Consider the following 25,973-nt stretch of genomic DNA (forward strand, 5'->3'; position numbering starts at 1 on the left):
AATCGGTTCCCTCTGAGCAATCTGGAATTTTTGGCTTTGAGATGGTTCGAAATATTTTGTAAAATCATTTTGAAATTATTTTAAGATTAAAACTTAATTTTACACTTGAGTAAGGATTAAAAATAACATTTGAAAGATTTGGAGTAATATTTTGATATTCGAATAATTATATCGAATATACATAGAAAATCTTTTTGGAAAATCTTAAAATTCATTTAACTTAATTTGGTATATCGAAATATCAAAATGTTTTCAACATACCTTTGATGAAATAAATTATATGTTACAGATCCAAGTTGATTCCTTTATCACTATACACATAACTTGAAATTTTAATTCTAATAATCCATTAATTTCTTATAAAAAATTATATGAACCATAATCAGTTACCAAATTTTTATCGTATTCGGATCGAGTGTAGAAATTAATTAACTACACATATGAGACCAATATTATCTTGTTCAAGCATTTACCAATATCTACATGTTCCATAAAGCATAAAGAGGTAGTAAAGTATTACCTCGATTTCCCGTGCTATACTGGTCGACCATTTAAATTTCATTCGAACGCCCTCTATCTTTAATTCAACCTTCAATATTTTCCTCACGATCCAGGCCATCAAAATTACTAACTCGTATCTAAAAAAATTCCCTTGCCATAAGGATAGCTTATTAGAATTGAAATAATAATTTGGAAACCCAATTTGTATAATAGAATACTTTGGGGCTACTTTAATAATTAATCACTAAAATTAGGAACTGAACCGAATTAATTTGCACTATTGAGCCATAAATTAAAACTAAAGGAAACTATGAGACAAGGCCAAATTCTTACCAATCCTTGAGTACTCATGATGCGATTTTTTACTTTATTTTTTTTAAGTCACCACCCACGTGATTTTTCAATTGCAGTAGCTTCCACCTTGTGAAGAAGAACCATCTCGGCCTCCAAATGGCCCCAAGTATAACACTTTTATTTGTAGATTAGGTCTCCAAGTCACCCAACACTCGATCATATAGTACAATATCATTTATAAAGTATCCAGTAGTCTAACTGTCATCTCCATATATCTCAAGATATGGACAAGACACATTAGCTACACAACCAGCCAACGGACCACCGTTTATAGCATAACAAAAATCTTGATCACATGAAACCAATTTGCCAGTGGAATTTATGGTCTAACAAAGGCGTTTATAGAATGAAGTTTGGGAACTAAAAAAAATGTGTAGCAGCTGGTGGTAGAACTTTTTGCTGTGTCCGAGGCTCTTTCCTGAGCTTTAGAATCCATCATCTTCTTCTCCAAAATGGCTTCAAACTGTTCCCCAGAAATAGCCAAGGTGTTCGTCCCTTAATATCCCATGTTCCAAGTTTATAAAGACGATCGGGTTGAGAGACTCCGGGAAACTGAAACGGTGCCACCATGCGACGATTCTCAACTTGCCGTTCGATCCAAGGACAAACAGGTGTCTACCCTCACCTCGTCTCGTATTTTTCTATGAAATCTTGGAAGAACCTATTATGACATAGATCAGTGGGCATTGTTCAACTCAGTAATCATTCGTTAAATGGAAGAAGTAATTACCATGTCAATGACTCAAAATCAATTAGCAGTTCATATTATGATGAAGAATCTCAAAGCTTTCTTTCATTCTTACGCAAGGAAGCGGGCTTGCCAGACATGGCAAAATCCTCAAAGCTAAATCCTTGGTCCTTGGATAAATCTCATATTCTTGAAACTGAAATCGAACGCAACCAGCTAAATAAGTCAGGCGGAGTATGAATGAACAAATCCGAGAAGAATTTCCAAGGACCTATCTCTAGAACACTCGCATGGGATCTGTAATATCCCACATTAGCAGGTACCTGAAAAGAGTTGACAGGCAGCCTCAAGTGGGATGGTTCGGTGATGTCTCCAATCCCACTTCGTGAAAATCATGTCATTCCTTTGACGGCTAATAAGTTCGGATCCACTGGAGATGTTGTAGGTATTGTTTTTTCAAGCTTTCTTAAGCATACTGGTGTTGGATGAAGGTCGATCTACCAAGAGTTCTGGCTTGGCTTTCTAATCTCCTATTTCTTAGTTTTATAACCGGTTTATCTTTGAAAAATATATTCCATTTGTGTGGTTCTCTAATTTCCGAGTTATAATATTTAAAATAATAAAATTCCCATCCATCCGATAGATAAACTTTCACGTGAATTACAGAACCTCTTAAAGCTAAAAGAGTTCTGAATCTCTAATTTTAGTCTTGTAAGAGATAGAGACACTATGGTTTAAGAACTATTATTTTTTTTTATTGTAGGGTTCATTTTTGAAACAACTAGCAATAGCAAACAAAAGTGTGGCGGTGGAGTGGTTGTACTACTTGCAGAAAGAGACAAAGAAGAAATGGATATGGATATATCAAAGCTGCATTTTGACTTTATGGGAACATATGTCTTATGCAGGAGTGGAAGTCCTCTGATACTTGCTGATTTAAAGAAGGGTAAATTTACACTTAGTTTTCCTTAATTTCTTCAACATTTCCTTGGGCACCCAACATTGTTAGGGTGTGACATTGCTGGTTACGCAGATGATTCGATTTTTTTTTTGTGAAATTTGTACGATATTCATTAAATACCCAAGGCATCAAAAAGTACAAGGTTTTTTTTATATATTTAGGTTCGTTTTGATAGAACCAAAACAGATTAGACCTCGATAGTACCCAATGTGCAAGAGAATGAGTAATCCTATTCGTCTCTCGCTTTGTGTAGAGTAAACCTAACCCGTCAACCCGATGTAAAATTATCGAATATTTTAGATATAAATACTTGATTTTATGGGTTAGATACATGAGCCGTTATTTCTGATGAGTTTTCGGGTCGGATCCGGATAACAAATTATCCTTAATATGGTACCCGCCGACGTTCTCATTTTTATCATATTACTATATTTATTTTAAATTAGATTTTTCATTTATAATTTCAAAATTATTTCACCCTAACATTCTAAATCTCTATTTTTCTCAAAATTATTTCACATTAATATTCAAATTATTTCTTTTAATCTCAAATTATATAAGAGTTAGTTGTACTTTTATATTTTTATTTTATTTTTATCTTTTTAAATTTTATTTTTAGATTATATAATTTGGATTTATAAATTTTATGTTTATGTTATGTATTATAAAATTTTAAGTTTAAAATTTTATGTTTTTTCTATGTGGATTTTTTTAAAATTTATATAAATTAAAAAATAAAATAAATATTAACCGGATATCCGTGACCCAAAAATGCGAGAACCCGAATTTTATGGGTACTCAACTTACAAGTACTCGCCTCTTATGGGCCAGGCCACAGGCCAAGTTTTGATGACCCGAAAGTTAAGGGTACCTGGGATTTCAGATACCCGAAAATACAAGTACCCGAATTTGAACACCCCTAGTGTAAAAGACCTTGAAGTTCGAGTGGTGCGAAAGAGACTCATGGACGTCGTTCTATACCACTCCGTTAATGGAGATGTCTTCTTTACGATTTTTAAATGTAACATGGCTCCATTGCTTTTCAGCGGCCAAACGAAATCTTGAATGAAAGCTATTGCTTCCGTTGATTCGGCCGTTTGTGGGGACTCTAGTTTTCGTGCCACACCCCTACCACCATCCCATGATGATCGCGGGCTACCACACCAATTGTCGCTTCCCCCATACTCTGAATAAAGGCGCCGTCCACAGATTTTGATGTTCCCAAATATAGGTCGCTTCCAAAATACTTTAGATACAGCATGTGAAGGGAGAGGGGGTTGCCTTGAATCGTTGTTGCTTCGGCAAACTCCAACGCAACGTTCCAAGCTACGTTGACCACCTCCCAATCGGATTACATCTCGTTGTGATGTACCCATATATTCCTCCTATTCCAAACATTCCATTGTAAAATTAGCATTGGTGAGAAGCCATTACAATCCAGTGACGCCCGTTCCATTCACTGCTTGCATGACGTTTTTGTGTCACAAATGATTCCATTATTCTGACCGGAGAGGGAGATGGAAGAGTCATTGTGCAATCTTTTAGAGCATGTAGCAAAGACTCCTTTTCTTTCAAGCACAGGGGACAAAAACCATCACCCATTCCAGTTTTTGCCATCTTTTCCCCGGTTGGTAGCGCGTTCTGACAGATTCTCCAGCCAAAAATACATATTTAGGGCAGCGTGGGGAGTTTCACCAAGGTCCTCCAAATCCTCGAGGTGTCTCATTCCGTTCTAGCCCACATAAGCAACCAATTATATCCTAATTTAGCAGGAAAGCAGCCCGTATTGTGGTGCTCCCGCACAAGATCTTCGTCGATGGGGGAAATAATCCTGTTAAGAATAAGCCTTTTATATGGTTAGCGATCGAGGAGCCTTTAACAACTAATGTTGAACGATGCCGGCATAAGTCAACTGCTAATCCTCTGCCCAATATGTGGAATCCCAGTGGAGACAGTTGTGCACGTTTTTCGAGATTACCGTGAAAAGGCTTTGGTCCCAGTTGGTTGCTCCTGGCTGACATGCCTCTTTCTTCTCGGCTCCCTTGCATGAGTGGCTCTCCACAAATATCCATGATTCACACTAACTTTCTAGTGTGACAATTATGGAAGCATCGAAATGTCTTCACTTCTGCAACCGATGGGGAGCACATTGACGCAATCTTCCATGGAGGGAGCAATCGTTTCCACAGTGCAATTGTTGCAAATCCTGCTCAAGTAATAAGGAGCTCAGTATGATTCAATGGGAATCGTCGGATGAAGGCTGGATTTGCCTTAATGCATATGCCTCGGTTTCTTCTGTTTCCTCCATAGGCACAGCTGGTGGCGTGCTACACAACAGCCATAGCACCTGGCTTGGGGCTATACTTATGTACTCACAGCAGAACTATGGAGTATCTATATTGGCCGTGTATAAAACTGACTCGACTCAAAAAAATTCAAACAAAATTTGAATTATAAAATATGACTCGTCAACTCAACTAATTCAAAAAAAATTACTCGACTCGATTGTATTCATGAAATTTGATGATGATGCTTCCATGCATATTCTTAGTATAAAGGTATATCTTGTTCTTAAAGAATGCCTTGAATCCTTGATTTCAATTTACTTATAGCTAGGCATATCCTTACTGTAACTCTCACCTTACACCAACTTATGGGTCTTTAGAATATAGATATCTGCAGATGGCACATTTTTAACAAGTTTTGGACTTCAAAATCCAACTTGTGGAGACAATTGTTGCACCAAAGGTAGTTTCAACTTTCAACAAAACTAGAGAGGGAGAGAGTAGAAAATACCTTTTATGATATTGGGTTGGTACAGTGAGGTGTCAAAGCCTATCACCATCCAAAATATGTGGTCAATGTGTTCATGAGAAAGAAACCATCCACATGCTTGCAATTCATTGAACCAACATCCGATTCAGCTAAATCTTGGTTTTAAAAAGCGTAAAGCGCCCTAAAGCGCCTAGGGTCCTAGACGCCGAAGCGTTAAGCAAAAGCGATCGCTTTATGCACACGAAGCGCTAGAAAGGCCGAAATTCACAAAAAAATACAAAGTATTTATAAATTATCTTATAAATACTTAAATATCAAAGTGTCTATGCATATATTCAAAACTTATAAGTACTTAAACACCAAAATATAATTCTCAATTTACTTATAAGTTATAAACACTTAAATACTTATATACCATTAACCATACGACTATACGAGCATATTAATCTCAAAAGATGGTCTACACCAAAAGTAGTCTAAAGTGAGATGAACAAAAGTATTTTTCTAAACCCTCAATTCCTTATAACTAAAATCCTCTAAATCGTCATTGTCATCAACTCGGACAATACCATCTCCTTCATCATTAGACACTCCAATATCTTCTTCCATCTCATCTTCATCAACTAAGCATCTCTACGAGATGGTCTACTAGAGATAGGATTATGAGCAGGAGATTTTCCTTTATCATTTCGCGATGGTCCGGCTCCATCATTCACTACTTTTGATGCTCTAGTTAAATAACTAGGCTCATATGCACCGAAAGCGTTAGCAACATCACTCCATGTCAAATCCTCACCAACAAACATCGTCTCATCATCAACTTCCATTCTTCCCATGAACCACTCATTGCTCTCATCAATATCTTGCAAAAGAATGGGATCGATCTCCTTACTTTTAGCTCGGCGCTCCAAGGCACGATTGAATTTCACAAACACCATATCATTCAATCTAAATTGTGTGAATCTATTTCGTTTCTTACTGTGAAGCTACAAGAAAAAAACCAAAACTGGATGTTAGCAACATTATGCATATATATATAAAATTTCCAACAATATTATTAAGAAAAAACCATGTAAAAATAACTTGTTGAAATACACTCCAGTTTCTCTCACAACTTGTAGCAGCAACATGACTCGAGTGAGATAAGAGGAAAATGATGATCAAAACTTGAGTCGTGAGTCAGGAGTCGTAAGCGTAAGGCCAGAGGCGACATGCGTGGAAGATGATTGCTCTATGTGAATTTTTTACCGCTCAACCTCAATCGTTCTCTATAAATTCTTCAATTACCGCCTATTTCAATCGCACTTTTTACCCTAGCCCGCCTAAACTAATAGCCGATCTAAGCCTGATAATCTAATAGCCCACTAAACCCTAAACAAACCCAAAAATCATATCTATTAAAACCCAAAATTGTATCTTTTAAACTTGCGATTAAACGCCGATTACTACCGCTTAATGAATTCGTAGTGCTTTTGTTATGCTGAAACGCCAAGAGCCTCGCTCGAGTCGCTTAGCGCTTTAATCGCGCTTAAGCAACGATTTTTTAAACACAAAGCTAAATGAATCAAGAAGACGACGTGGTCTTTTGGAACGCTATTGTTGGTTGCCATTTCTGACTTTTTTTTTTCCCAATCTCAGTTTCAAACGGGCATAAATAATCAAGTAAATAAAATGTATGATAGAACCCGGAACTTATCTCAGTAAAATCATATGGCAAGCTACAAAAATTATAAATATCACAAACATATATCTCATTTCCATTGTGATTAATGAACTCTAAACAATCTTTTGTCCTAGGTAGGACCTTTTTTGTTCTATATATATATATATCCTTTTGATTCTTTATCTACAATCCCCGTTTGTTCCTATCTATCATAAGGGAAATCGAAGTCATTTTCAGTGACTTTGAAGTGTTGGGGCTGCCGCCCCGAGCAATACAGATTCCACATTTTGAAGTAAGACCTATCCAGATTCCGCACCTGCCATGGTTTATAACTCAAATTGTCAAGCATTTATACTGACAGATAACGCAAAACATAATAACCAGCGGTGTTAATTAAGCTTTACCCAGCGTGCTGTGTCAAAAGAGGGCATGTTAAACGAGCTACCTTGAGTTTAATGGTAAGAGTCTGAAGCTTCTGTCTATTTAATGCCAATGTGACGGCCCTTTCTTCGTATTCCTTCATACTGTAAAAAGCAGGAAGAAATTTCAATAACATAAATTGATTAAAAGAACTATTAGAAATGCCAACTTGACCATGACTGAACATAATATTGCTGCATGCATATACCAATAATATTTACATAATCGCCAAGGACAACGTTAAACACCTACCTGTTCACAATCATCTCCTCCCCCAAGCCAGTTGCTAGACAAAGTGAACCAGCAACCCTTGCAGCCATTTTCTCAAGAGGTAGTGTCACCATAGGTAGACCAACCCATAACACATCCGTGCCAGTAATCGCCAAGAACAACGTTAAACAGCTACCTGTTCACAATCATCTCCTCCCCCAAGCCAGTTGCTAGACAAAGTGAACCAGCAACCCTTGCAGCCATTTTCTCAAGAGGTAGTGTCACCATAGGTAGACCAGCCCATAACACATCCGTGCCAGTAGAATGTGAATTGCATAAAGGGCTATAAAGAAAAGAGTAATGCAACCATCATTACGGAGCTGCACATAAAATAAATATTGTTAATGAAAGAGAGAAGGGAAGACAATACTTACGTGTCAAGACAGAGATCAGCTAAAGCACTGCGCCTGATATGTTCATGTTTCATTGCAACATCAGTGAAAATTATTTGCTCTGGCCGCACCCCTTGAGCAACAGCATCTGAAAAGATCAACATCAATAAAAGAAATATGAAATATATAACAAAGGCAATATTTTGAAGGCTTAGTTCAGAAAAGAAAACAAAAATGCAGAAACTACATGCTCGCAGCCTCATTTCTCCAGCAGCTGGGAATCTGAGGAGCCAAAGGGCACTATTTGGTACACGCTTAAGAATATTACACCTGAGTGGAAAAAGAAGCATGTAAGTTCAATGAAAAAATATGGAAATTACATTCACTGAACTCGGGGATTATCCGCATATTACCAAGTATTAAAGATTTCAGGATCCATTTTATACAATTGGTTGAAACATGCAAAAATAAATTTATCTTCAGGAAGGCCATAATCAGATCGCTTGTGCTGACAATTTGGATCCAACACATCACGATTTTTCTGAAAGCAATAAAAGTTATAGAATCAGGTCTTTACTGTTATAAGAGTCTACTGCCAAATAAATAAATTCTGTTATACTTTACTAAAGAAAAAAAAATCACCTGCTTATAATCATTCACAAAGTAGCAATGAGGGAGATGGACAAGTTTCTCAGAATAAATATGTGCATAGCGCAAAGGTGAGACGAACTGAAAGCAAATAAATAGCAGTTTAGTTCAAGAACATATACATAATTGTAGGTTAACTTCACCTCGAGCATCAATTATTACCTCATCAGTGACCAAGTAATCAATGTAATCTGCACCAGTAGTCCCAGGGAATCCCATATAAGAAACCTGTATAGGTGCTGGTTGCATGGCGAAAATCTCATTCCTCACACCCTTGTATTATTGAGCAGAAATTATCTCATATCAGGATTTCATAAAGTTGATAATTCAGAAATGTAAAAATATAAAACTTTTTGGCACCTTGTGTTATTAATAAGACAAGCCAAAAAAATTAAAGAAATGAACTTGGATTCATTTTTAATTATCATATCATAGTATCACATTACTCGATATAGCCAGCCACTGAAAACAAAATTTGGTTCCTCTAAGATCTAGAAAATTAATCAAATCAACCTTTGTATAACCATTCAAGTTGATAAGAATCTGTATTCCGTCATTGTTAATCATTTTGGCAATCACATCTGATGTCATGGCAGAGACATCTATAAAATGCTCAGTTTCAGACCGGATATGCTGTCTCCATCCAGTGCCATCATTTTGACTCAAGGCATAGCAAAATACCTGCAAACATCATGTTAATCATGGCCAGAAACTTCTAGCATAATAAAATTAACCCCTAAAATAAGTAAAGAGAACAGCCTCTACATTCTCTCTATTATGCATGCCAAATACTGATCCCATCAGGTGTGACAGGGGGTGATTGCCAAAGTCACTGCTCACATAACCAACTTTGAGCCTCTGATTTCCATCATCACGCTTAATAGGAATTGGAACAGGATGGTTAAAAGGAGGAAGATCAACACGAGATGCAACCAAGGAGGAATGAGCAGCATATTTACGGCTGCAAGGTAAGAAATGTTACTAAAAAACTCTAGTTCGCCACAGAAAAATTACATAAGGCGAGTGCAAGCATCGGATCAATGGGATATGCAATAGCATGGAAAGGTTGCACACTTGGAAGAACAGACATCTGAGATAAAGGGATTTTTGTAGTTAATTGCATTGGGAAACAATACAGGATAGAAATGAAATAAGATGCATATCAATACTCACATTAATCTGCCTTCGGATAATGCCCTCAACTTCTGTAAACATTTTATCACGATCCTCCCAGCTGCACAAACACTGAAAATATAAAATCAAATTAGATCAGTTAATCCCAATTCAGTATGTTTCTCTACAAAAAGCCAGTTCATCAGTAAGACCAAGTTCCCTGGAAATAAATCCCAAAAGATAATCAACGAAGAAAACTGCAATAATCTTGGCCTCAGTTCACTCAATAAGTGATCGACTCTAAGAGCTAGGAGTAAACGGTAAGAATATGATCACATTGAAAGGTTGAACGCCAAGAAAGAAATCGGCACATCCAAGAAATACATCTGAATGTAGCTTTTGCCCAGATATGAATTCCATAGTGCATCAAAATTCAAGCCATAATACCTGTAACGTATGTAGACGGTTACAAGTAGCTTCAGGAAACTCTGGCCGTAGAAGCAAGGCCTGCTTATAGCTTGTGACAGTAGCCTCTGGACGCCCACTGAAATAAAATTCACAAGAAAAAAAACAACTCAAGAATCACCAAATTGCTAGTAAAAAGGCCTTTCCTTCACCCCCCCACCCCCAAAAAAAAAAGAAAGAATCTCAAATACATCATAAAATTTACATTGACAAGAGTAGGCATCTAATTCATTTTTCCTCATTTTGGATGAAAACCAACCGATGTTCTTGTATTTTGAGCTAATATGGTTGATCAATAAAAGATTGAAGAAATATATTTTAGGAGTTACTATTTAATATTTTAACACTTAGTGCAGGGAATGCAAAAAATTAAAATGACAAAAATCTACACAAAACAAAGAATATGAAAGTAAACCAGCAAGGCATCATTGTTCATTAGCAAAGAGCAGGGGTCAGAAAGCTCAAAGATACTGCTATTAGCTCAGAAAATAATTCCAAAATGGAACACCATTTCAATTTAGGGAAACAAACTCCTCTTTTTTCCGAAGTACCCCAAAAAAAGATGCCACTGATCCTTGCAAAACCTTTTGACAAAAAAGGGTGCCAAGGAATGTTACGACTACAAGAAATTATGGAAACCAAGAAAATTACCTATCCTTATAAGCAGAAGCCAGATTTGCATGGGCCTCAGCCATATTTGGCTGAATATTAATAGCACAAATATAATCTTGAATTGCTTCACTCACACTACCAATCTCCTTGTAAGTATTACCCCTATTTACAAGTCCATCAGCTGCCACTGGATCAATCCGCAAAACCTCATTGTAACAAGATATAGCTTCCATGTAATTCCCCTATGGTATAAATAAATAAATAAATAACCATAAATATAGGGGCAAAAGAGAGGGCACTTAACACCCATTTAGTATCAGAAGAAAAAAAAACAGAAATCAAACACCATAAAACAACCTGTTGCTTATAGATTACTGCAAGGTTACTGAATGGAGCAGATAACCCTGTTGTGACAGCCAATGTAGCCTTGTAGTAAGAAGCAGCTGCAGCAAACATGTTCCTGAGAATTCCAAAAAAAAAATGGTCAGAATATCATTCACTAAAAATTCATCACAAATTAAATTTTAATCTTCAGGGATATCATACCATTCCATATTTATGTTCCCAAGGTTGGTAAGAGCTTGTGGATGGTTGGGTTGTAATGTGAGACATTGCTTCGCCAGTGAAGAGAAATGATAAGTTCAAAAGATCAATAACAGTAAATGAGAAAATAAAACTTAAGACAACCAGAAGAAAACCTACATTATAGCATTGAATTGCCTCATCAACACGACCCACATCTTTCAATGCATTTCCCTTCAAGACAACAATTAAAAGCAAATCCAAGTTAGCAAACAAAAACTGTATAGGAATGTCTATGATCTGACACAAATTTAGAAAACCAACCAAATTGTTGTAAGCTTCCACAAATCTTTGATCATAGGCAATAGCTTGCTTATAATGGAGGATTGCCAAATCCAGCTGTCCTCGCTCATAGTATGTACTAGCCAGATTCCCTGCACCATGGAGTCACAAAACTTGGTACCGCAATAACATAAATTTAGAATATCTTTAAAGTTCCGGATATCCCTAAGCATAAAAACACATACACAGCTGTTGGGTCACGGTAAGGCCTATATATCACACTTTATCAACGTTGGCTGGCACCCAAACCTTTATACATGCAGTGACTTTGAGATTAATATGTAAGGAAGATAAAACATGTATCCCCCAAACCCGGTCTGTAAGTTAGATCCAAACCTAAGTGGTCACATATCTCATTCAGAGGTTTTTTTTTTTATCTTACAATACATTATATTAATACAAACCAAAATTTTAATAATACAGATATATCCAAAACGATAGCAAATACATGTCACCAGATACAACGGAAAACATGTAGAGATATATGTTCGTACAAAATAAGTAGTTGATCTCCCTTGATGCCAAATCTGCTAGCTTACGGTCTGCTGTTATCTGAAAAAGATAAAAATTACAAAATGAGCTAAAAAGCTCAGTGTGCTCCATACAGTGTATAAAAAACATATTAACAAAATATTTTAATAAAATTTGTTTATGAAATATGTTTTGAAAACATGAACACTACCCCCATCCTTTCACAATCTGTTTGTGTAGGTTCCCCAGAACCATACACCCCGCACAACCAGTAAGGCCCTGAGCACACAGCCGAGGAGCCTGCAGATAATCTTCCTCCAATAATATTCCCCCAATGATAGTAATGAACATGAATGTATGCGCGTAAAACAATGAATAATTCTTTAAAAACATAAGAATGTTTCAAGCTTGAAAACCATAAACAGAAATATAGAAATCAAAAATCAAACCAATAATGTATGGTAATTCAGATGTTGGGTAATCAGTATTCAGAAAACGGTATAAAATACCGTAACCAGAAATCATATCAAAAATATACAGTAAATCAGAAATCAGATACACAGTATTCAGATATTTATATACTTTAAAACAATAATATAACACTATCAGGAAACACACCTGTAACAGTCTGAGAAATCAGATAGGGAAGCCTATTACTGGTTTTGTTGATCACGCTCTGCTGCAGCACAAGATCCTCTTTATTGGAAACCTAATATAAATAATCTAAATATTATTTAAATAATATACGAAAACCTACGGGTAATTCTCGTAGTACGCGGTTCAGGCTGATCTAACGAACGGACAACACCGGACCTAAATGATCCTTGCTCAGGTGAAACACGAGTAATTTCATAAAATATTTTTATTGAATCAATTCCTTAACCAAATCTCAATTAAATAATCAAAATATTAAAATATTAAGCCTTTTGGGTTTACAAGCTCGATTCGAGAATTTCGGATCAGAATTTGGCAAAACGGACTTCGGAATCAGATTCAAGACGTCGAAAAACATAAAGTATGACTTTCTGAAAATTTGAATTCTTGGTTAAAATCAAAGTCAACGGATTTGACTGACGATTCAGAGACTTTCGGATTTGAATTTTGTGAAACCGACCCCAAAAATAGATTTGGGACGTCGAAAAACGTCAGGATAGGTATTCTCGGAAAAGATTAACGATTGTTTAATGGCCGGTCAAAGTTCTGGTCAAAGGAGGTCAACAAACTGTCAACCATTTTATAGAAATAGCACCCTTTTTAAAATAATTACTAAAATAGCACATTGTTCGAATTAAATTCCCACAATAGCACCCATTTCATATTAATTCCCAAAATGTCACCCGGTCAACGGTAAACGGTAAACGGGTCGGGTTAACGGGTCGGGTCGGTCAACGGGTCAGGTTGTAACCGGTTAAAAACCGATTAAACCAGTCATTTTGATCTTCCCCACGCGCAGTGGCAAAACGTGGAGTGTCTTCTGGCTGCGTAAAATTCACGAAAAAATTTCTATAAATTATTTTGAGCGATTTCGAGATACTTACAAAGATCGGTTCAAATTTTTGAACGGCGGAGAGCTCGATTTCATCAAATCGGAAACTTTGACCACTTCACCTCCCCACGCGCCGCCGTCGACGGAGACCGAGGATAGCACCGGCGGACTCGAAACGGCACAAGGAACACGATGGTGCGGGAGGTGTCGTAAATGGAGCAACGATCGGCGATGAATTTAAGATTTTCTCGACGATTGAGCTAAAAAAAAGGTCGAGCTTTTGACTTAAAATTCACGACGTTTGGCAGCGTTTCGCTTCAATTAATTTGAAGGGTTTGTTCCTCGCTCGATGATGATCACGATGGTATTTTTAAAACGACGATCGGAAGTCGAACGGCGTCGGAATCGAGGTTGGAAGTTGAGATGCGTGGGGTAAAAACTTAACAAATTGTTCTGTTATGAAACCAGAATCAATTTGCACGCATATAAGAAAAAAAATCTGCCGACACTCCTTGGAAATATTCAGTGATTGGTCATTGAATTTCCTCCACTTTTTAAAATAGGCTACAAGTTTTAAAACTTCCAATTAAATCCTCAAATTTCACCAATTAACTTAATTAAAACCTCAAATTACAATTATATATTTTTTTCCATTTTCCGGGTTGTTACAATTCTACCCCTCTACAAGAAATTTCGTCCTCGAAATTTAGCTTATGAAAATAGATGCGGAAATTGAAACTCCATTGACTCCAACGTCTCCCAAGTAGCTTCTGAGGGGCTACGATTACTCCATTGAACTTTGACCATTGGAATACGCCTATTCCGAAGAACTCGTTCCTCCCTCTTTAAAACCTGAACAAGCTCTTTATATGACAAATCAGATCTCAGTTCTACCTCGTCAACCTGAATTATGTGATCCTGGTCTGGACGATATTGCCTCAACATAGACACATGAAAAATATCATGAATACGACTGAGCTGGGGAGGCAACTCAAGCTGATAAGCAACAAGTCCAACTTTCTTCAAAATACGATACGGCCCAATAAATCGCGGACTCAGTTTACCCTTACGTCCAAATCTCAATACCTTCTTCTATGGAGATACCTTGAGAAAAACCTGATCTCCAACCTCAAACTCGATATCCTTACGTTGGTTATCTGCGTATGATTTCTGCCTATCAAATGCCTCTTTTAAGCGATCACGGATCAATCTGACAGTATCTTCAGTCTCTCGAATCAAGTCTTGTCCCAAAGTTTTTCTATCATGCAACTCTGTCCAACATATAGGAGTACAACATCTACGTCCAAACAGAGCCTCGTACAGTGCCATGCGAATACTTGTCTGGTAACTATTATTGTAAGCAAACTCAGCTAATAGCAAGAAATCTTCCCAACTACCATGAAAATCAATCACACAACTCCGTAACATATCCTCCAACACCTGAATTACTAGCTCAGACTGTCAGATGAAAAGATGTACTGAAATTCAAACAAGTACCCAAAGCCTCGTGCAAAGCCTTCTAGAACCTGGATGTGAACCTCGGATCTCGACCAGATATGATAGACAACGGAACACCATAAAGTCTAACGATCTCAGAAATGTACAACTTAACCAGTTTGTCCAAAGAATAAATAATCCGGATAGGAATAAAGTGCGCTGACTTGGTGAGTCGATCAACAATCACCCAAATAGAATCCTTCTTAGAATGAGTCAGAGGAAGACCAGTAACGAAATCCATTGTAATGCGTTCCCATTTCCACTCATGAATCTTAATTGACTGCAATAATCCAGATGGATGTTGGTGTTCTGCCTTAACCTGCTGACAAGTCAAACACCTCGCCACAAAATCTGAAATATTCTTTTTCATACCAGTCCAGAAGTAGCGCTCTTTGAGATTATTATACATTTTATCCCCGCCAGAATGCATAACATAAGGACTACTATGAGCCTCCTGAAGAATAACTCGCCTCAAATCATCATCTTTAGGTACGCAGTAACGACCATGAAATTACAAAATACCATCCTGATCCATAGTATACTCTAAACTCGATCCTTGTTTAACTTGCTCAATAATGGAAAGCAATAAGCTATCCAGAAGTTGTTTGGTCTTAATCTCCTCGGCTAAAGTAGGCTTAACCTGCAACTTTGCTAACAAACTATTATCATCAAATAAACTCAAGTTGGCGAATAAGGCTCTGAGATCTGATATCGCCTTACGGCTCAAGGCGTCTTCCACTACATTAACTTTCCCTGGATGATATTCTATCTCCAAATCGTAGTCCTTTAGAAGCTCCAACCAGCGACGCCGTCTTAAATTCAATTCTTTCTGAGTAAGCAGATATTTCAGACTCTTATGATCAGTATAAATATAACACTTTTCTCCGTATAGTTAGTGTCTCCAGATCTTTAAAGCAAAAACTACGGCAGCTAACTCTAGATCGTGAATAGGATAGTTACGCTCATGCGGCTTTAATTGACGCGAAGCATAAGCGACAACCTTCCTATCTTTCATCAAAACTCAGCAATCCAGAGTGAGAAGCATCACTGTAGACAGAAAAATCCTTCCCAGATTCAGGCTGAATCAGTACTGGGGCTTGAGTTAGAACAGTTTTCAGTTTCTCAAAGCTAGCTTGTTGGTTCTTAGACCAGACAAATGAAACATCTTTCCTCGATAGTTTCGTTAGAGGAGCTGCAATAAGGGAGAACCCCTCAACGAAACGACGGTAGTAACCAGCTAAGCCCAAGAAACTACGAATCTCAGAAACGTTCCTGGGTTGCTTCCAGTTCAGAATAGCCTCCACTTTGCTTGGATCCACCCGAATACCATCAGCAGAAATGATATGTCCAAGAAAAATCACTTCGCTGAGCCAAAACTCACACTTGCTCAACTTAGCGTATAGCTCATTCTCCCTTAGAGTCTGTAAAACAATCTTTAAATGCTCCTCATGTTCTTCTTCACTTCTAGAATACACCAGTATGTCATCAATGAACACAACAACAAACTGGTTCAAATAAGGTCGAAACACCCTATGCATCAGATCCATAAATGCAGTAGGGGCATTTATTAACCTAAACGAAATCACTAAAAATTCATAATGCCTATATCGAGTACAAAAAGCAGTCGTCGGAATATCTGAATCTTTCACCTTGAGTTGATAATACCCAGACCTCAAGTCTATTTTTGAGAAGATAGAAGCCCCTTGAAATTGGTCAAATAAATCATCGATTCTGGGCAAAGGATATTTGTTTTTAACAGTGAGCTTGTTCAGTTTCTTATAATCGATACAAAGTCTCAATGTCCCATCTTTCTTCTTGACAAAGAGAATTTGGGCTCCCCACAGGGATACACTGGGTCGGATAAATCCCCTGTCCAACAACTCTTGGAGTTGGACTTTCAGTTCTTTAAGTTTTTTTGGGGCCATACGATAAGGAGCCATTGAAACTGGAGTGGAACCAGAATAGATTTTAATCTCAAACTCAACTTCTCTATCCGGAGGTAATCCAGGCAACTCCTCGGGAAAAACATCGAAAAATTCCTTGACAATCCGGATACTTTCAATATCATACTGAGAACTCCTAGTATCCAAACGCCTCGGACCTTTCCTGATCATCTTCTCAGCTATCAAAACAGACACAACATTCGTTAGAAATCCACGGCGTTTCCCAATCATTACAATCTTTCGATTATCTGGGGTCTTCAGAACAGCTCTCTTAGTCTCAAAATCAATATTTACTCGATGTTTGTCCAACCAATCTACGCCGAGAATCAAATCAAACTCTTCCAAAGGTAACTCCATCAGGTCGACCAGAAAAAACTCTACATTGATCCCAATAGGGCACTCTCTATAAATACGATCTAACACAATGGTCTTGCCTAAGGGACTTTGAACTATCACCCAATGCTCAGTATTCTCAACAGGAATATTTAAACCCTCAGAAACAGAATACGATACATAGGAATTGGTAGAACCACTATCAAACAATGAAAAGTAGAGAACTGAATGAATAGTAACAATACCTGAAATCACATTAGGCCCATCGCGATCCTGTCGAAGTCTAACAGTGTAAACCAATGCAGGTTGTCTAGCCTCAGATCTGACTGGATCCCTGCTCTGAGATGCTCGGCCTCTACTTGCTGATCCAGGTACTCTCTCTTGAGCACGGCCCCCTGCTGGAGTTTAGACTGTACTATGAAAACTAGCGGGAGTACGAGCTGGTGTCTGAACTGAAGGAGTTAACTCTAAACAATCTTTTACAATATGGTCACCTGAACCACATCTAAAACATGTTCCCAATTTCTTCATGCATTCCCCATAATGAGGTTTCCCACAATAATTACATGACTGCAAAGATTACGACCCAGAAGATCCACCATGTCTAGAAGGCTGAAAAGTTGAAGAATCAGATGCAACAGGTCTGACACTCGCACCGCCTCTCCGAAATGACTCGCCCCTGCCTCTCTTGCTAGGGTGTGTAGAAGAATCAACAGAACCAGAAGGCCTCTTGAATCGATTTTGGGCTCGATCACTATCTCTCTTGTGCTCCATACCCAATCGCTTTATTTCCTTAACAGTCGTGGCTATTTCAACCAATGCATCAAAATTCCTCTCCCGGTGGGTAGCGACTCGACTCCTGATCTCATACCGGAGTCCATTTTTGAATCTCAAGCATTTATCTGTCTCTGTGCCAACAAGTCCAGGAACATAATGGCTTAATCGGATGAACTCAATCTCGTAGTCCATAACAGACATATTACCCTTTTCCAGATCCTGAAACTTCTGACGTCGCTTCTGCAAATATCTCTCTCCGATGTAGCGACTCCGGAAGCGAGTCTTAAAAAGATCCCATGTTAACTGGTTCCTCGGAATACTACCAGAAATTGATTGTCACCATCTGAAGCTCTCTTTCTTCAACATAGTTAGGGCATCCTTCAACTTCTGCTCAGGTCTGAGGTCCATCTCATCCATAATCCTCTCTGTGTCCTCCTGCCAATACACAGCATCTGTCGGGGGTCCACCATTAATACCCTCAAATGAAACTACACCAGCAGCAACCAGAGAATTTGAAATCTCCACTGCAGTCATGTTACTAGGGGCTCTAGTAACTCTCTGAAACATGAGGAAGATAGCTCTATTAATGGCGTCTTCATTCATCTCAGTATCCTCATCTTCAGTGACGGGAGAGTCTCTCATAGGGAGTAAACTGATCATGAGAAAGAGTCGGATCTACTTGCGGAACAGGTGGATCACGTGGTGACATCGAATTGTCGATCTTAACAGAAGGTCGAGCAACTCGCCCTCGACCACGTCCACGTCCTGTCCTACGACCTCTAACAGCATTCATCGTTGGATCTATAAAGCTCTACAGAAAGAATTTGAAACATATGTCAGATTAGCATCAGGGATCTCGAGAAAACTTTAAATCATAACATAAGGTGACATTTTTTTTAAAAAAAAAATTCTTAAAAATCTAAAGTTTAGGACCCATATACAGTCCGAGTGTTTAAAACCGAAAGCTCTGATACCACCAAATGTAGCCCCCCAGACCCGGTCTGTAAGTTAGACTCAAACTTAAGTGATCACATATCTCATTTAGAGGTTTTTTTTTATCTTACAATACATTATATTAATACAAACCAAAATTTTAATAATACAAATATGCCCAAAACGATAGCAAATACATGTTACCAGATACAACGGAAAACATGTAGAGATATATGTTCGTACAAAATAAGTAATTGATCTCCCTTGATGCCAAAGCTACTAACTTAAGGTCTGCTGTTATCTGAAAAAGATAAAAATTACAAAATGAGCTAAAAAGCTCAGTGTGCTCCATACAGTGTATAAAAAACACATATTAACAAAATATTTTAATAAAATTTATTTATGAAATATGTTTTGAAAACATGAACACTACTCTCATCCTTTCACAATCTGTTTGTGTAGGTTCCCAGAACCATACACCCCGCACAACTAGTAAGACCCTGAGCACACAGCCGAGGAGCCTGCAGATAATCTTCCTCCAATAATATTCCCCACAATGATAGTAATGAACATGAATGTATGGGCGTAAAACAATGAATAATTTTTTAAAAGCATAAGAATGTTTCAAGCTTGAAAACCATAAACAGAAATACAAAAATCAAACCAGTAATGTATGGTACTTCAGATGTTGGGTAATCAGTATTCAAAAAACGGTATAAAATACCGTAACCAGAAATCATATCAGAAATATACAGTAAATCAGAAATCAGATACACAATATTCAGATATTTATATACTTTAAAACAATAATATAACACTATCAGGAAACACACCTGTAACAGTCTGAGAAATCAGATAAGGAAGCCTATTTCTGGTTTTGTCGATCACGCTCTGCTGCAGCACTAGATCCTACGAATTGGAAAAATCTTTATTGGAAACCTAATATAAATAATATAAATAATATTTAAATAATATACGAAAACCTACGGGTAATTCTCGTAGTACACGTTTTAGGCTGATCTAACGAACGGACAACACCGGAACTAAATGATCCTTGCTCAGGTGAAACACGAATACTTTCATAAAATATTTTTATTGAATCAATTCCTTAACCAAATCTCAATTAAATACTCAAAATATTAAAATATTAAGCCTTTTGGGTTTACAAGCTCGATTCAAGAATTTCGGGTCAGAATTTGGCAAAACGGACTTCGGAATCAGATTCAGGACGTTAAAAAACATAAAGTATGACTTTCCGAAAATTTGAATTCTTGGTTAAAATCAAAGTCAATGGGTTTGACTGACGATTCAGAGACTTTCGGGTTTGAATTTTGTGAAACCGACCCCAAAAACGGATTTGGGACGTCGAAAAATTTCAGGATAGGTATTCTCGGAAAAGATTAACGGTTGTTTAATGGCCGGTCAAAGACGATCAAATTTCTGGTCAAAGGAGCTCATCAAACTGTCAACCATTTTACAAAAATAGCATCATTTTTAAAATAATTACTAAAATAGCACCTTTTTCGAATTAAATTCCCACAATAGCACCCATTTCGAATTAATTCCTAAAATGTCACCCGGTCAACGGTCAACGGTCAACGGGTCGAGTCAACGGGTCGGGTCGGGTCGGTCAATGGGTCGGGTCGTAACCGGTTAAGCCGGTCATTTCGACCTTCCCCACGAGCAGTGGCGGCGCGTAGGGGTGTCTTCTGGCTGCGTAAAATTTACGGAAAAATTTCTATAAATTTTTTGAGCGATTTCGAGATACTTACAAAGATCGGTTCAAATTTTTGAACGGCGGAGAGCTTGATTTCATCAAATCGAAAACTTTAACCACTTCACCTCCCCACGCGTCGCCGTCGATGGAGACCGAGGATAGGACCGGCGGACTCGGAACGGCACAAGGAACTCGATAGTACGGGAGGTGTCGTAAATGGAGCAACGATCGGCGATGAATTTAAGATTTTCTCAGCGATTGAGCTAAAAAAAACGTTGAGACTTTGACTTAAAATTCACGACGTTTGGCAGCGTTTCGCTTCAATTAATTTGAAGGGTTTGTTCCTCGCTCGATGATAATCACGATGATATTTTCAAAACGACAATCGAAAGTCGAACGGCGTCGGAATCAAGGTTGGAAGTTGAGATGCGTAGGGGTAAAAACTTAGCAAATTGTTCTGGTATGAAACCAGAATCAATTTGCACGCATATAAGAAAAAAAAATCTGCCGACACTCCTTGAAAATATTCAGTGATTGGTCACTGAATTTCCTCCACTTTTTAAAATAGGCTACAAGTTTTAAAACTTCCAATTAAATCCTCAAATTTCACCAATTAACTTAATTAAAACCTCAAATTACAATTATATATTTTTTTCCATTTTTCAGGTTGTTACAAAACAAGGAATTAAAAGATGAGAGGAGAAACTACTGCAGAAAACAAATCATAGCTTCAAAGAAAAATAAAACAAGTCTTATTTAGTCATTCACCTAAACACAACAGCAGGAAAAAAAACATATATATGTATATATGAGCAATCAAGCAGCCCATTTCAATTCATCTGAAGATTTTGACCTTCAAAAAGTGAAAAGAAAGTGGATTCATGTGGTGTAGCAGCACTTACCCAAAGCTATTGGATTGTTTGGCCTAGTTTGAACAGCTTGCTGGTAATAGACAATAGCCTCCTGAGGCGTTGCCAAAGCCTGGAAAAAACAAAAAAGAATATATTGTTTTGCTCCAATACAGAAACACCGGTCCAATTATTTGCAGCAAACTGACATTAAGAGCACAATGCAAGAAGGCTTACCTTATAAATGTTCCCAAGATTTAATAGGCATCAAGAAATGTTGGCTTGTGTTTAACAGCTTCCTGCCATTTGAAATTTACAAATATAAATCAATATAACTGCATAAAAATATCTCTAGAATTGAAAACGACAAGAACACGGATGAAGGTAGATTATATCTCACATAACTTGTCAAAAAAAGAATCAGCACATGAAAAATGTGTTGTGCAAGCAAAACAATGAAAATTACGGCATTTGGAAAAGAAAAAAAAAACATCAAAAGAAATGATGATGGAAACAAGATTCAGCATACCTTGTAATACTGAAGGGCTCGATTTAAGTCACCTGAATCCATGAAAAGACCAGCAAGGTTTGACCATGCAATAGCAAACGTTGGTTGTATCCGTAGAGCCTCAAGATAGCAACTGTATGCCTGCACAAAATGTTAGATTCTGACAATTTGAGTCTTTGAAGATGGAAGTAACAACAAGAGCAACCATCATCTGATCCCCTGGCCTGTGGAAAATAACTTGATATCTGTCATGAACTGCGATATCGACACAGTTCCACACACATGAATTACTTCCATCAGTAACTTACCTAATAAAGACACGGTAGAAAAATCTAGATCTAGGAAGGATGATTTCCACTAACATTCTGTTTTGGCAGGATGGTAAGAATCTAGGACAGGTTAATCTAGCAATGAGCATACAAACTCATGCTGTGTAAGATATTAGACCACTTCCTCCTAAAGAAGGAAAGATGGATGGAATGAGAACCAACCAAAATTCAAATTGCAGATGTTCAACATTGGAGTTGCCAAGAGCATGAATCCATCAGTTTAATAATTCAGCCCAAGAAATCAAATTTCTTCTACTACTTCCGTAGATGGATATCAAACAGTAGAAACATTTAATCCTGGACACTTACTTCTTGCACCAGCCCTTGAGCCTTCATTAGATTTCCAAGGTTACTATGAGCATCAACCTGTAGAGCAATCAAAAAACATTTGTCAGAAAATCTTATTGAAACGTGATGTGCTTTAGTTGTTATAAAAGTGAAGTAACCAAAAAAATAAATTGAAATGTAGAACTTCCTGTTAATTTGAAAATTAGAACATTTATGATTTAACCGGATTAAAATAACATATAACCAGATCAAAATATACCAAATGAGGATTTAATTGCAGAGCCTGACAGCAACACTGTGCAGCCTCATTAAATCTTCTCTTTCGCATGTAAGCAGTTGCTAAATTTGACCATGCATCAGCAAAGTTAGGCCGAAGCTGCACCAATACAAGTTCAAACAAAGATCATGAAACTAACTAAAAATTTCAGTAGCAATGGAGGGTAACAAAAATAAAGTTATACAACCATATATACAAACCTCGATTGCAATCATGTAGTACCGAATGGCAACATCAATATCGCCTTTTTCCTACATGTTAGGGGAAAAATACACCGTTATCAATTCTTCAAAAACCCTTTCTAAAATTCAACTTTACTTAAATTGTAAAAGATTGATGCAAAGATTAATGAGAACCTTCCAAGCGTTTTCCATGTTTCCATAACACTCAGAAAAACGAGGCCCAATTTGAAGGGCTTCTTCATTTTTGGCAATGCACATGTCATAATCATGCAACTGAACCATAGACAATAGGATCATAATACTACAAAATCAGGATCCTATAAAAAAGACCAAAAGAGCGACTTTTTTAACCTGATAATAAATAGCACCCAAAAGAAGTAGATTATCAGTGCGACGCGGGTTTTGGTCATAAACAGCATTGCTATGATCCAATGATTGTTTGAAGTTTGCAGTTTTGTACCATTGGTGAGCTAGAGCCAACTGCATATCTTCATTAACTGCACCGAGACCAAATCAATAGTCGCACAAGCAGTTAAAAAACGATCATACTGATCAAAATTTCCATCAATTAAAACTTATGGTAGAAATTATACAATAAAATCTTCTAAAAGGCCTGAAGTCATTAATTTTATTTTAATTTTGAAGAATTACAATATATGTATGTATAATGATGATACAACAAAAACCCTAATTTTTTTTAAATGTGCATCGGAAGACGATTTTTTTATAACAAAAAAAGGCAAACCTGACTGAAAATACATTTTGCAATTAAACAGAAACTTAATATACGAATTTTAAAAGCCAGTTTCTTAAAAGGGAAGGGGAAAATACTGAATACTGATATAAAAACAACGAAGAAGCCGAACCTTCAAGTGAATCATGTCCTTTATGAGGCACAATACCAAGGGAAGAAGCAGGCTCCTGTTTGGCCCCATAAACGGCGGCTTTTCCGGAAACCGCCGAGGAACCGTCATAGATAACATCAGTACGATCGACGACGCCGCTTCTGTAGGAGGAAGCCCTAGAGATCCCGACTCCGTTGTGCAACGACAACATCTCCGATCTCCCTTCCTCAACAAAACCCAATCATCTAAAAATGGGGGAAAAATAGAAGTAGAAAATTGATGAGATCAAAGGGGAAAGAAATGAAGAACGAATGAATAGTAAATGAAGTGGATCAAACGCTATCCTTCTCCTTTCTTGCTCTCTTTTGTTTCCAGCTGAGAGAAACTAGTAATTATATAAGAAGAGGGGAAGAATCATAGCCGTACAGGTAGAGATCCATTAGGTGATACGGGTAGAAGGAGAGGAACAATGAAGACTGGGACACGTCTGCTGTGCTGTGTGTGCTTGGGGACCTCCGAGATTTTCTTTTTGACTTTTGTTTGCCCAATGTTTTACCATCTTCCATCATCATGGATTTGGTAAATCTCTACGTTATTCTTTTTGATAAATTAAATATTTAGTCATCTAATTATTTTCGTAATTTTATTTTAATTATTTAACAATTTTTAAAAAAATCATCCATAAATTTATATTTTGGTTCAGTGGTAGATTCGACCTTAATTTAGAGTAAATACATGTCCATTTCATATAAATGTTTTATGTTAATAATGTACTTATGTCAAATTTTTAAAATATTTATTGATTTGACACTTTTTTAATTATGTTTTGGTGACTCATAGTTGAAAAAATAATAGAATTGTTGTTGTAATAATTTTTAAAATTTTTCAATGATGATGTGACATTATCTTATGCACCAATATCGATTTTTTAACGATAGATAATCAAAATAAAACTAATACATAAATTTATGTATGATTTTAAAAAAATAGTTAGTGATTAAAATGGAATGATATGAATAGTTGGTGACTAAATATGTAGTTTGTCCTTTTTAGAAAAAAGTACATGCTTAATAATTATATAGATAAAGTACACAAATGTTCACCGACTATATGATATTGCTTTGTTAACTACTCAACTATTAAAAGTTATAAAATAGTCATATGACTATTCCTTATGTCTTAAACTTGTCTTTTTTTGTTAAAAAAAATAACGGTCGTCTGAGCTGGATGTTAACATGTTGATTAAGATATGATAGTCGTTTGAGATTACGAGATCAAATTTTATCATATCTCAGTCAGTAAATTTAACATCCAGCTTAGACTGCCGTCAATTTTTTAACGGAAAATGACAAGTTCGGAACATAATGAATAGTCAGGTGATCATTTTATAACTTTTAATAGTCAATGGACTCAACAAAATAATACCTTATAGTCGAGGGATTATTTTATGATTTTTAATAATCGGAGACTCAACAAAGTAGCATCATAGAAGACCATTTGTGTACTTTCCTAATTATTTTAATCATCAAATATTAAAAAATAAAAATAAGTATTAAATTTATTAATTGATTATAAAATAATTATCATACTTATTAAATTACTATAAAATAATTATTAAATTTATTCATTGTCATAAAATAGTCATAATAATTATATTTTTCACGAAGCTTTTTTTATTGAGAAATATTTATTAAATTTATTCATTGTAATAAAATAGTCATAATATTTATATTTTTCACGAAAGTTTTTTTTTTTTTTTGAAAAATATTGCTTCCAGCTCAAAAAATTCTCCCAATCCTCGACCCACATGCTATTAGAGCATTACATAAAACTTTAATTTAAAAAGAAGGCAACTAATCGTTTGCACCAAAAA

At 36.7% G+C, this 25,973-nt stretch overlaps 1 pseudogene; it reads right to left on the reverse strand.

The window, feature by feature from the left end:
- Positions 1 to 6,953: 6,953 nt before the first annotated feature.
- LOC120209981 lies at positions 6,954 to 24,468 on the reverse strand (annotated as a pseudogene).
- Positions 24,469 to 25,973: the final 1,505 nt, after the last annotated feature.

The sequence above is a fragment of the Hibiscus syriacus genome, unplaced genomic scaffold (genome assembly GCF_006381635.1).
Source record: "Hibiscus syriacus cultivar Baekdansim isolate YM2019G1 unplaced genomic scaffold, ASM638163v2 tig00021500_pilon, whole genome shotgun sequence".
Classification (NCBI taxonomy): domain Eukaryota; kingdom Viridiplantae; phylum Streptophyta; class Magnoliopsida; order Malvales; family Malvaceae; genus Hibiscus; species Hibiscus syriacus.